This window comes from Coloeus monedula (genome assembly GCF_965178545.1).
Source record: "Coloeus monedula genome assembly, chromosome: 2".
NCBI classification, from domain to species: Eukaryota; Metazoa; Chordata; class Aves; order Passeriformes; family Corvidae; genus Coloeus; species Coloeus monedula.
In genome coordinates, this window is record NC_138782.1 from 6,592,374 (window position 1) to 6,606,864 (window position 14,491).

A 14,491-nucleotide genomic window follows, 5' to 3' on the forward strand; every position below is an offset into this window, starting at 1 on the left:
TTGTAAAAAGGTTGACGATTAAGCTAATGAGCTAGAGTGAATGAATTCATTTATGTGCTTTATGAAAGACCTTGTCTACTAGCATTAATATTTTCATGTTCTATTAATATTATTAAGCACGTGGAGATGAAGGGGGAGGGTCTCTTGTTTATTCTAAAAGACAGTTGGCACGGGAAAGGCCATGCTTTTCAGTCTCTGATGGATCAGAAAGGACATGGTTAGTGCCAAGAGGCTGTTCTCTGCTGAAAAGTTAATTATATAATAGTATTCAGAATTCTGAGTATTAACAATTTTCTTCCAGGAGATTTGAGTCTTCATTTTAAATACTTTTAAGGTCAGTGAAGCTGAAGCCCCACTTCCATGATGTCCATCTCCAAGGCCTTTCATATATTACTGGCTAATGATAAAAAATACTCTGTAGTCTGATAGAGAGATATGGAAATATGAGGAAGTCTACCCCAGAAAAAATCAATACCTTCATAGTTCATCCAAAATTCTGATTGAAGGATGTTTACAGGCATCAAACTTTCCACTTTTGGTAAGTTGTTTTTCTAGAATTGTTACTTCACTACTTGGCACCACACTGCTCCATTCTTGATCCAAGTTCTCTTACGTGCCCAACACTTCTCATGTGGAACTGGCTTCAAGCAGGAACTGTCCTATGCCTTGTCCTGTACTAATGCCACCAGCTCTTAAATGCGTGGTAGATACCGGTGTGATTTGGTGCAGCAAGGACCACACTGGCAGCAGCAGCCTAGCTTGGTGTAGCAGAAGAGATTGCTGCTGCTGCTGCTGGCAGCCTCAGATGCTTTGGTAAACAGGCCAGAACTAAGTGGACAAGATGAATAAAGGATGGCCTGTCTCATCCAAAGGGCCATTCATTCTCTTTTGCTTCTGCCTGAAATATGACAGAAGTGATAGAACACTTGCTTTGGAAATTGATTTTAGGGAGAGCAGTGTCAGTCTCATGCACTGTGTTTGGTGAGGCAGAGAATCACATGTGTATTTGTGCCAGAAAAAAAAGGAGTTTGAAGTGGAAGGAAAAAGTGCTGGGATGTTTCTGGTCTTGGGAGGAATTAGACTCCAAGAGGTGCACTCAGTTGTTTGTCCTGCAGGTAATATCCTGCTTGGTGGAAAAGGGGCTCCCTGTTCCCATGCAGCTGGAAACTCCTCAGGAGCACATGGCTGCTGCTTCTCATGAGGGCAAGATCCTGTCTAGAACAGGCTCTGAATACTCAGCTCTCAAGTGTAGGAGCCCAGGAATTCCTGGCCTCTGGTCAGCAAGAGTAGTTATCCTACAGCCCAGGACAAGCTCAAGGAAGCTCAGAGAGCCTTTGGGGCCTCCCAAGCCCAGCACTCGGTGGCAGCTGAGATCCTGGCCCAGAGTGAGACACGATGGGGAGTTGAGCCCATGAGCAGTATTTGGCTACGGTAAAAAGCAGATGCTTTGAGAGCCAGCCTGTCCTTCCATGCTTGCGGGGAGTCAGTGGCAGCAGGAGTACCTGCTGATTTCCTGAAGGCAATGAAAGGAGCTGCCTTCTCAGATGGCAGTGTGACCATGTTCAAAATAAAATTAAGAAAAGGCTTTTTGGCATGCTGCTCCATTTCTAGAAGTCTGAATTTATTTTCTCCCCAAGACTTCCTCATAAAATGAGGCCCTGGCCCAATTGAAATCAGTAGGAGTTGCCCTAGTGACCTCAATAAACCCAGGATTTTCATTTGTAGTGTTCATTTTGTATGATTATTCCCAAAACACAACATAAAACCACCAAACAAAGGGAAATTAATTTTCAAATCTCACTGTAATCTGATTATCTAAAATGTAGGTAGTAATATTTCTGTTAAATTTTACAGAACTCCTGCTCATCAGATTTTGTGTGCCTACCCCCAGGCTTTTCTACTAGAATGCTTTATCTTCAGCCATGAATCTATAGACAGAACAGTAAATTTGTACAAGGCTTTATGTATATTTTTACAATCTGTGTATAGAATTCATAGCACATAAGATGCATAGCACAGATAAAGTATTTTTAAGATTAGAAAGTGTCTGTAAATTGCCCATAATCCCTTCACCATGAAGAAAAAACAAAAACAGTTTTTTTGCTTGGAGGCATTGGTATTTTGAAAGAGCTTTTGAAGTCTGTGTGCTAGTTGATAGCATCAGAAGTGCATTTATATTAAGCCTTTAATTGTAGCATTTTAAAATCAGCTGTCTAATTGTTTTCTATAGACAAAGATAACATAGCTGGCCTTGAGGGACCCTCCACCCTGGTCCAATGGGGTTTACACTTGAACAGGTAGTAGCAAGTGCAATTTTCTAGATCTCATTTTAAAGCTTCACAGGGATGTTAAGTGCTGCCTGGGGAGCACCAGCCTCTCAAAAACAGCCGTGGCTGGTTTTAGCCTGACATCAACCAGGGGCTTGCATGGGAAGGAATCTGAGTGGGGCTGCTGTGGTTGTGTAGAGAGGAAGAGTTTCCACTTCCCTGAGGGCAAAACACCTTGTGTTGCCTTGTGCTGGCAGCAACAACATGCTGAGCACCGTGTCAAACAGTTCAGCAGCTGTGAGGAATTGGAGGCATGAAGTGCCCTGGGGATGCCCTGCATGAAGGCAGCGGTGGAGGCTCCCAGTCACGGGGCTGTGCTGAGCAAGGTGGTTTTGTGAGCCAAAGAATTGGGATGCTGTATGTCAACACCCTTGGTGATGGAGGGTTATGGCTGGGCTGCTGAATGGCATGTGATTGTGATTTTTCACAGCCGAGAATCCCATTTTGTTTTCTTGTTACTCTGGGAGATTCTGCAGCTCTCCTCTCCCCTGAGCTGCCTGTTCTTGCTCTGTGCCAGAGGCTTCCATGTGCTCAAAGCCCAGAGATTCCCTTTTTGCTGAGACTGGGGGCACTGGAAACACCTGGTGGAGAAAGACTGGCTGCGGGAGGGTGGGACATCCCAATGTTTCAGTGCACTGCTTGTGAGCTGCCCTGGATGTGCTGAACGCTGGCCTAGCATGGCAGGAGAGGCAGGATAATTCTTTTGTGGGTACAGATGTATTTCAGTTTTCTCCAGCCAAATGCTGGTTGTGCTTAAAAGGGACAATGAGCATTAATTCACTTCTTTGGTAGGGTATAAGAGTTGTGAGTATAAGACGAATTTATGCTTCTGTCTTTCCAGAGTCAGTAGTCCCAGTGGGCTCAGGGGAGGTGTTGGGAGACAGGGCTCGCATCTACCTTGAAAACATACATGAAAACATCTCTTTCTTTAATGCCCTGCTTGTAGGAAGTTGTGAGGCGATAAAATAAATTCACAGAGACCTGGCTTGTCTGGCTTGTTTTTGTAGTGGGACTTGTTATGAATGAAAGAATGATGGAAATGTATTTAGCTTAGAAATACTAAATCCTGCAGAACTTCCAGAGCATGGGGGTTGTTGGGGTCTCCTCCCCCTGCCATGTAGTCCTGGGAGAGGGGCCCTGGGGGACAGACACGGGGTTTCCCTGCCCCTGGTCAGCCTCATTCCCCATCGGTTGGTTTGTGTTCCCCTGCGCGGGCAGAAGGACCCTCGGGTCCCGTGACTGGAACAGTTCCTCGGCAGAGCCCCGGCCATGCGGCTGGAGAAATAAACATCTCTGAAACAGCTATCAAGAATCAGTCCATATATATTTCCTTTCCACGGGACTCCTGGTTTGGTATAGGCGTGTTACAGTATCCCCGCTGTAACAAATGGTGGGAATGCGAGCAGAAGGATCCCCGATCCCTAAGCGACTGATTTGTGTGAGTAAACCCTGGAAACTTTGGATTCCTCTTCTTGGTTTTGTTTTGCTGTTCCATATCTAAACTATGGAGGAACCGTGGGAAGACTCTTGGCTCTCCGAGCCACATATGGACATTTATCTTAAACTTAAAATGATTCTTGAACAACGATTTGTAAATTTTAGCTTGATTCAAGCTCATAAAGAACTGAAACACTTCCCGGCATGGTTGCTTAAGAACTTTTTCTATGTTTCTTGGGATTTAATTCTTACCAAGGAGTTTTGCAAGGCCGTTTGGACACAGTTAATTTCTGAGTCAAAATATATGCCGATGGAAGAATATTTTCGTGAATATTATTTAATTACCCAGACTGTTGAGCAATGTCAGCTGTGTCCTGGCGAAGGGAAGCCTGCCTCAGGGACCGTGCGGCCCAGGCCACGTGCGCCGAGCGCTCTGCGAGCAGCAGCCCAGCCGAGATGCAGCGCCTGGCATTGGCAGCGAAGCTGCGACCAGAGGAGGCGACGCACGGAGAACTGAACGGCGCGGCCCAGCCCGGCCCGCGCAGCCCCGAACCCGACCCCGGGAAGAGCGCGCAGGCACCAGCAGCTCCAACAATTCCAACACGGGAGTGACCGAAAGAGAGAGCAAAGACGCAGCGAGACAGAAAACAGCAGCCACTCGGAAAAAGGAAAAGATCATAGTAGCTAAGATCTTAGGGATAGTAAAATGGTATAATGTTGAGCAAAATTATGGTTTTATAACAAGGGGTGACAACCAGCAAGACATATTCGTGCATAGAACTGCTATTAAAAAGAATAACCCTGAAAAAAGCATCCCAAGCTTGGGAGATGGAGAGGTGGTAGAATTCAAAATTATACAAGGTAGAAAAGGGTTACAAGCATCACAGGTCACTGGGTCTGAGGGTGTTCCTGTAAAAGGCAGTATATATGCAAAAAATCGTAGTCATTGTAGACAATATCTCCATTGTAAACCCCCCCTACAGTCTCCCTTTCCTAATCCCACCTTTCCCTTTACCCTATGTCCTGTTACCCCCAGTGTATTCCCAATCAGTTTTTTCATCCATGGTTCCCCTCACAAAACCATCCCTTTGCCAATTGTTTCCCCAAAAATCCCTTTCCAATGCCGAGTGGGGGATGAAAAGGGGGAGGGAAGAAGTTAAACCCTCTCCTGCCTCAGTTTCCCCACAACGCATGCTCAGAGAGTTCTGTCTCACTTCTGTCAGCCTTAAGATGTTCCACAGAATCTGTTTGGACATTTAAAGACTCAGGAGAGTGGCTTGTTTTGTCTTGAAACTGTTCTTGTTATGTTTATCCAGTTGTTTTCATTCTCCTTTTATTAAAATAAAACGGGTGAGGTGTTGGGGTCTCCCCCCCTGCCATGGAGCCCTGGGAGAGGGGCCCTGGTGGAAGGCACGGGGTTTCCCTGGCCCTGCTCAGCCTCATTCCCCATTGGTTGGTTTGTGTTCCCCGGGTGTGGCCAAGGACCCTCTGGTCCCGTGACTGGAACAGTTCCTCGGCAGAGCCCCGGCCATGTGGCTGGAAAATAAACATCTCTGAAACATCTACCACGAATCTGTCCATATATATTTCCTTTCCACGGGACTCCTGGTTTGATAGATGCGTGTTACAGTATCCGCACTGTAACGGGGTAGCACAACATAAAGGCATTTCCAGATGTGAGATTACCATCCCTTGGTTGCAGCCTTAGGCTAAGGTGTGACATGTTCTTGCTTTTGTTCTTACCCACCAGGGCTTGCTACAAGTGGTACTCACATCAGACACCACCAGTGCTGAGGGAGAATATGAAGGTCAGAGATCTGGAATACAGAGGGAAAGTATCTAATCAGAAATAACAGTTCTCATCAGGCACAGACAATAGACAGTAAAGTGGCTTCAGGAGCACTATTCAGGCATCATGGGAGCCAAATCAACAGACAGAAGGTAAAAATAGAGTCATGACAACTATTTAAATGATTTGCAAAAGTTGATTATGCTCAAGACTTCCCTAGACCCTACAAAGGGAGAATTTGTTTTGCTGCCTTAGAATACAGTCCATGCATGGTTTTGCCTTTGTCCTCCATGCTTCATTTGGTAGTTTCTTTACCATATGTGCTACATAAGATGTTTTTCCTCCTCAGTGCCTGGGGATGAGCATGTTGGTTGACCCTGTTTAGGAAAATAATCTCCAAGTATAGCCTGTAATTGTCCTATTGAGCACTCCCCTTCACCCCTCTACCTAGGATCTTTGTTGGCTCATAATAAGATGGCAAAGGGCAGGAGCCCCGAGACACGGCTGGGAGAGGAAGCTTTCCCTGCACCCCACTGTGTTTCCAGGATGGCAGTAGCAGGGTGCTGTGTTCCCTTATCAAACACTGGTACTGCCCTGGTGTGAGTCAGGCACAGGCTCACCATGCTGCTTTTGTGGTGAATTAGCTGGGGCACACAGGATGGCCTCTGCAGGCACTGTGATTTCTGTGTCACCCTTCTGCCAGCTGCAGGGGGATGGATGATCCCAGATCTGGCATAACGCCTGCCGAGGGTTTGGACAAATGTGAACTGACAGAGGGAGTTCATACCAGGTCAGCATTTCACGGCGTTTCTGAGCGGGTATTAGGAGCTTTGAAAATCACTGAAGTGCAACGTGAGATATTTAGAAGTTGGGGTTCCTACCAGCTCATGGCAGTCATTTTTCATCCCATTTTACAGGCAGAACTCCCCAGCAGAGCTGTCACAGTGAGCATGGGTATCACTGGCTCTGGGGCCCTGGGAAAAGGCAGAGGCTTACAACTGAAAACTGGAGCTCTAAAAGCAGGTTGTGGAATGGTCAGGAAAACCAGCTGGAGCCTACTGTATTGTTCTGATTTTCCAGTAGCATGGTCTGTGCTGGCAGGTTTGTTGTCACTGGGTGAAGGTGTATTTTTGTGTAATGAAATACATCTCCTGACGTTAGCAGCACTGGGAGCCAACACCTACCATTTCCCATCTAGGAAATCTAGCATTCCACACTCCATGTCTGCCTTTGAAAGAAAAATGAGAGCTTCTTTTCAGCACTGGCAAAAAAGTGATACTAATTGAAATAAAGCTTGGAATGAAATGTGAGGGTGACTTGATCTAGGAGCAGCCTTACAGAATGAGATTTAAAAATATGCAGCACAGGAAGGAACTCATGCATTGAGTCACAGGAGGACTGATGAATTAGTAAGGATGGTCTATCCATAATTTTGATGAGCTGGGACAGACAGGAGAGGAAGCAGCACTCTAATACCAGCAACTCAGGCTGAGATCAGGAGCCTTCAAAGGAAAAAACTTCAGCCAAGTTAAGGGAAAAGAAGTCTCTTACCCTTGGTTTCTTATTATTTGTCATGCATCTTGAGTGATTGTGTAGAGGACAACCATTTGCTGAGCTCCTGTTAAGACTCCATAGTTAGAGAAATGGCTTACACCAGAAGGCCAGAATGAGGTCTTTCAAAGGTCATTATCAGAACTGGTTTCTCATCAATACGCTACTTGATTGGAGGAAAAGACTCAAAATTGCAGGGCTTTGATTGCTGGGAGGGAAGCTTTTAACTGCTCCCTGCTGTTCTGTCATTTTGTGTTAACCCCAAATGGCCCCGTTAAATTGATGTCCTGTTTCCCATTTACTGCCCACAAATCACTCTTCTCCTGTTAATGTAGGAAACATTTGCACATGATAGGAATTGGAGTGGCTAAACAGTAAATCTTAAAGCCAGTAAAGAACTCAAAAGTATTTAACCAGTGACCAAAGTACTGATTTCCCTCGCCACTTCGCAATACTCAGTTGTGAACTTTATTAAAACATACAGAACCTCATGTCTGCCTTAAGAGCATCTTTGCACAAACACTGTTCCCAAGCCGTGGATTGTGAGTCAGTGTGATTTCTGTGTGACAGCTAAATCCTTGCAGCTAATCAGACGCTAAAACAAAGGCTGGGAGTGATGCAGCTGCTCAGGCGGTGGGGTGTCACCGCTGACGCCGTGTGACACTGCACTGCTGCTGTGGGCTGGGCCAGCAATGAACACAGCACAGCAGCTCTGCTTTCTCAGGACAGCGATGTTCTGAGTGCCTGAGAGCTCTTTCTGCTCAAGAGGAGCTGAGCCCCAGAAAGGTTTTCCTTCACTTTGATGAATATCTGAGTTTACACGGCCTCATAGATTGGCGCGTACATCCACTCTCCTATCCAGAACTGAGTCATACCTCAGGTCCTTCCACTGACAGCATTTTACTGAAGCCCACTTTTACTGTCAGGTTAAACTCAGATGCTGACAGTGCTCTGGGGTGATACGTGGTCCCTTCTACAGAAGGACCTTCTACGCTTCCCTCTGCAGAGCTCCCCTGGCAGCAGAGGGAAGCGTAGGGAGCTGGATAATGAATTCTAAAACAAGACTTGGTATCGCAGGAATACCCCAGTAATGGTCTCAAAGCACTTTGGCATAACTGGAGAGGACAAAATGAGTAAGCACCTTGTAATCTGTGGTGTTCGTTGTGAGCAAACAAGAAAAAAATTAACCCTTCTTCTGCTGGCCTTAAGGCAATACTGTTCCCTTCACTCTTCCATATCCCTATTTCCCTCACTGCAAAAAGGGGAGGATGAAATCCCACCCCTCAGCAGTGCTTTGGTACCTGCTGATCAAACCTGCTCTATAGGCAGCAGGAATCAGGACAGGTGCAGCAAAGCCCTGCTCTCCTCAGGAGCCAAGGTTTCTGGTGTGCTGTCACTGAAAGATTCCCAGTACCCGTAAATGTCACTGAACTGGGAAAGTTAACATTGCTGAAAATCACAATCAAAGGGGCCTCAGATGTAAATCCTTTCTAAAATCTTTATAATCTTCAGCTGCCTTAGATTCAACAGATCTTCCCATATAATGAGCCACCAGCAAAAAGGTAAATATAAATGCAAAATATTCCCAAAGCAAACATGTTATTGGCTTTTAAAACAGGTCCATTTAAATAATGTGAAAATTTATTAAAGACACAGAATCTATTCTGCTTTATGTTTAAAGATGAATTAATGCAAATATCACAGGTTTATCCTGCATTACTCCCTCGGGAGGAGTCACTGGGGAAGCAATTTGTTTCTTGTTCACTGAGGCAGGGAACTTTGAAGTTCCCGAGTTGTCTGTCTCTGCAAGTAGCCCATTTAATCTTGAGGAAAAGTGTCAGAGCTAAGTTGGAGTCAGTTGTGTGCATTGTTTAAAGCTCTGGCAGGAAGAGGTCTGCAGCATACCACCAGTGAGCAGTATGAGGGGCAGTGGAAGTGGCACAAAGAATTCCTGGAAGAAATTTTTTATTGGCTATTAACAACAGACACGGAGCCGTGTACAGTGAGTGTCAGGAGGGCTCCATTAGGCCTTATCTTTTTTTTCTTTAGAACTGACTTCTAGGCTATGGGCTCTCATCATTTGCTTTTAGGTGGTATCAGATGAGGATGATTTCTGCGAGGGCTAGTTGCTGGGAAAGCCACTAGAAGTAGCTTCATTTCCCCAGAAAATCCTCAGTTTTAGGGATGTTCACACACTCCTGCTCCTTTGGCTTTGCTCATGAAATTTTCTCTGGAGCTGTGCTGTAACTGGATTAGGTAAATTAGCTAGAATTAATTTCTTTTAAATTCAGCCTAGAATATTGTGCTCTGTTAACACAACTGTGCGGGCAATGGGTTGTGACTTGTTAGGGGACAGAAGCATACACCTTCTGACAGGCTGCTTCCCTGCACAGAAAACATTTAAAAGCTGTCTGAAACTCCAGAGCCATTGAATTCACAGCAGACTCCACCTTCTTCCCAGAATTGTTTATCGGAAGTCAATTTTTTTACTCTTTAATTACAAATCAGACCCTCAGCTATCCATCAGCACAGCTCCAGTGAACTGGTACCCATGAGCTCCTGTGTCAGCTTTTAGCCTGAAGGTTCCAGCCTTGGGTTATCAGCTGCAAAGAAAAGCTCTGAGATGTTAACAGCATATAAAACAATTTAGGGAGGTCAGTATGCATCTGAAGACAGCTCAAAACAATAGCCAGAGGGGGAATATAAACTGTTTACTACAACTGGATTGGCACTGAAATCTACTGATGCAAAATTCATAGCCAATATGAATTAATTTGCTCCTGATCAATCCTTACAAAAACTCTGGCTTCTCCCTGCTTCCCCTAACGACTTCTATTCAACAGCTGTGGGTTTGCAGAGCAAACTGCAGTAGCAGAGTAGACATTAACGTTCCGAAACAGCACTAAAATCCGTGAATGGAATTGCCTTTGAAACTTACAGTGGTTGCCAGCTTATACTGAATCAAGCTTGTCATGTTTTTATGGACTATACTTAATCTTTGAGCATCTTTCATCTCCCTATCACCTGTGGGTGAGGGAAGTATCAGCCCTCTTTTACAGATGAAGAAATGAGGCACAGGACACCTGAGAAAGGCTTGGAAATTGCTCTGCTCTGTAGCACAGTCTTACAAGAAGACCCCATCTCACCTTTTCATGTTAGTTGGATCAGCTGCAAGATCTCAGATTGGTTTTCCTGCTATGCCACAGAATCACAGAACCACAGAATGGTTTGGGTTGAAAGGGACCTCAAAGATCATCCAGTTCCAATCCCCCAAAGGTGGACAGGGACACTTCCCCTAGACCAGGCTGCTCAGAGCCCCATCCAGCCTGGCCTCAAATGCTTCCAGGGATGAGGCAGACACAGCTTCTCTGGGCAACCTGCCCCAGTGCCTCATCACCCTCATAGGGAAGAATTTATTCCTAACATCTAATCTAAATCTACTCTCTGTCAGTTGGAAGCCATTCCCTCTTGTTCTGTTACTCCATGCTCTAGTGAATAGTCCCTCTCCATCTTTCTTGTAGGCTCCCTTCAGGTACTGGAAGTCCACAATTAGGTGACCCCTGAGCCTCCTCTTCTTGAGGCTGAACAATCCCAGTTCTCTCAGCCTTTCCTCAAGGAGAGCTGCTCCATCCCTCTGATCAACTTGGTGGCCTCCTTTGGACTCACTCCAACAGCTCCATGTCCTTCCTATGGTGAGAATCCCAGATCTGGACACAGCACTGCAGGTGGGGTCTCACCAGAGCAGAGGCAGAGGGGCAGAATCCCCATCCCTCACAGAATTCAGCTCGAGTTCCCACTGGGGCCCAGGCAGTGAGTGGGATGGGCAGTGTTTCTCCTGGTTTGTGGCAGCACCTCTGCAGGAGAGGGGAGCAGGGCTGTCCCTGTTCCTTGTCCGAAGGGTGAGCAGAGGTCTGCAAGTTGTAGGTGTAGCTAAGTAAATGCTCTGTAAAGTCGTTTTATGTAATGGCCTGGAATTTGTACCTCTGCTTATGAAACAGGAGCTGGTGGCTGTTTTAATAACCAGGATGCAGTGTAAATGCTACACTGAGCTGAATTCTTTCCTAGTTTGTCTGTGCATGCTGGTGAAGTCAAGGAGAACTGGGCTGGTATCCAAGGACAGAAGCTGGTTGCTTGTCTACTTAGGGTACATTGAAAGCATTAGTAATGAGATGTGAGAAGAATAAATAAGCCTGTTTACCACGTGGAACAGAGCTGCCTTACAGAGGGTGAGCTGCAAGATGACTAGTAAAGGGCTGCAGCCAAATCACCCCTCCCAAAATTGCAGGCTTTCCTGTCATCTCCTCCCACAGCAGCCCGGGAAATGCCCCAGGAAAAAGCCCTAGGAAATGCCTTGAAAGGACAACTCTGCAATAAGAAGGGCTTATCTGATGTACTCTGCTGGAAAGGTCCCTTTTGTCTGGGGAGCCAAAGGTAGGAATGGTGATATTTGTGCAGGGAATTTCAGAGAACCCGTGCTCATGTGCAGGACAGGAGCTAAAGCAAGGCCTTTTCAGGCTAATTGTGATCAGTCAATGCAGAGGAGGATCACCTGCAAACAGGATTAGGATAGGATACATAATATCATACAGAACCTTATACTCCAGAAATCAGATGTGAAGTAAGCTATGGGTCTGGTTCAGGGCTGAGAATGGTCAGCAAAGCCTTGGACCATGGAATTTAATACAAACTGTCACAAGCGAGGGAAGGCTAATTCAGGTTTAGAAATATGTGCAGCATGAATTTTGTAGCTGCAGTTTTACCCTTTAATAGCTAGAGAGCTGTTATATAAATAGTATAACGAGGCACTGTGCAGACGGGGTGGGAAAAGAGAGTTTATTTCTGTAGTCTAAAAGAGATCCCTTAAAAAGTGGGAGGAAGGGAAGGGAAGGGAAGGGAAGGGAAGGGAAGGGAAGGGAAGGGAAGGGAAGGGAAGGGAAGGGAAGGGAAGGGAAGGGAAGGGAAGGGAAGGGAAGGGAAGGGAAGGGAAGGGAAGGGAAGGGAAGGGAAGGGAAGGGAAGGGAAGGGAAGGGAAGGGAAGGGAAGGGAAGGGAAGGGAAGGGAAGGGGATCACAGATGGGTGGAAGGCCTTGTCAGCCAAAGCAGCATCTTCCCTAAGTAAGGATTTCACAGCAGAATTAAAAATACATCAGGTCTAAGATCTTAATAAGTGGTTTCTAAAGAAGATATGTGGGAAATGGAGCACAACAGAGCAGGCAGATCCTGCTGGCCCAAGTGGCTGCAAGCCAGGAGCAAGGGGGGGTGTGGGTCTGCACTTGAGCTGGAGAATTACAAATAAAGGAACAATTGGGAAAGGCAAGGTGTAATTCATGAAGCAGCCAGAATTTGTTTAATGTTTCTCAGGATTTAAAGCTAATCACAAGCTAAGTTTACCCTTCTGGTTTCTCCTCCCACCCCACACCTCCAGGATCTTCTAATTTATAGCCTTCCAGATTCCTGCACTTTTCCTGAGCGTGATGTACAGGAATGGATCAGTCTCATCTCTCAGTGGCTGCAGAAGCCTGGCAGTGTTTTCACATTGCTTCTCCCTCCAATAAATCAAAGCATTCAGAACTAAGCACTGCAGTTCCAATAGAAGTCCTATGGTCGGGAAGGACGGCTGTTTCTGCATTTTTACAGCTGTGAATCCCCTGGATGGCATTCCTGCTGACTGGAGTGCCTTGCAGCAGTTATATAATTGCAAGTCAAAATTTCCCTGGTTTGCCAAATTGCTGAACCAGAAAGGTTTGCTTACTAAAGGACTGGAGGGAAGAAACTGGAAGGGAGACAGAGGCGAGAGGCTGCATAAACTGTTGGGCTGTGATCAGCATTTTGATCATTTTAGGAATTTGTCAGAGGGGAGGGGGGAAAGTTGTGTGGTGAGAGATGGCTGAATAATTAACCACGTATAATTTAGTCAATGAATTTTGCTGATAGAGGATTATCTACAAATGGATTCCTGTGTGTGTCAAATGTTATTCAACAGCTCTTTTCAGTGAATAATTTTTGAGTTGTAGCTGTATCCTGAGGAGTTCATTGAGGTATTTGATAATTAAATACTGAGAAATAAGTGAGAGTACTAGCAGACCAAAAACTAATCACTTAAATGGTGCTTGTACAGTCTCACTGAATTCTTAAGGTATAAAGGGAAGTTTGTTTGATTTGAACTTTCATCACTGCCTAATCTTTGAAGAGGTCACTTAAAATCTTGTAAGCAATGAAATCTGAGGCATTTGGAGTGAGTTACCCAGTTTTGAGGATCTCAATACTTATCTGTCTGTATATGACTGTACTCAGGAAACACTCATCTGCAAATCTCGCACAGACAACTAAGCCTATTTCTTTGACTTATTACTAGTTACTCTTACTTCTCTCTTATCCCTTCATTAAACTTCTGTGCTCTTCCCACACTGTGTTAGAGATTATTGAAATAGGGCAGTTTTCTGTCAAATACTTGCAATAGAGCCTAAGCATCATTCTCTAATTCAAATACCTTAGTAATGATCTGTAGTATTAATTTCCAAGGCTCTGAGGAAGATGCTGATATTCTTTAACCTCCACTCCTTGTATAACCTTGGGCAGATCAATTACTTGGAGAAGTTTCGTTATCCCCATCTTACAGCTAAAGCCCATTTGGATGATAAAAATCTCTTGCAGTCATGAAGCAAAGATCTGAGAGCTGCATCCCCAAAACTGCAGTAGCAGTTAGGGGAATGCTCCAAGGGTCTACAGAATCCAGTGTCATAGCAGAATACAGAATACAGTGAACTGTAGATGCTGTTGATGAAGTAAAACTGCAAGTCAGAAAAACCAAAAAAAAACCAGCTAAGAGTACACATTGTTTAGGTGAAAGACTTTACTGGGTAAGAGGTGAATTTTTAAGCACCAACTCTTGTGGTGACAGAACAGTTACATTTTGACCTGTTTAATTTAATGGGTATCCACGAGAAAACTCAGGACAGCCCAATGGAACTCAAGCCAGGGCAAAAAAATTGTCCTGAATTCCTTTGTGAAGGCAGGAGTTTCAAAAAAAATAGAGCTCTCTATTCTAATTCTGCATTGCCACGTAGTTTTATCCTGCAGAGGCACACTCGGAGCAGCACAACTGTCCTTTCAGAGAGACATGTGCTGTGCTCAGCTTCTGTGCATGTGTTTGCAGCTCACAAGCAGATTGCTAATGTGGTCTTTTTGTTTGTTTCAGTGCTTTCTCTTAGGAGGTGATGCTCCTGACAGTTTGATTACATGGAATCTGAGGTGAAAATGCCAACCAAAGAGATCAGGTGAGAGAGAAAAAAACCCAGCATATTAAAATAAGAAAATCAGGCTTTTTGTGAAGGACACAATTGCATGTTCACGTGTTGCTGAAATCCAAAGGTACTTCTAATAAACC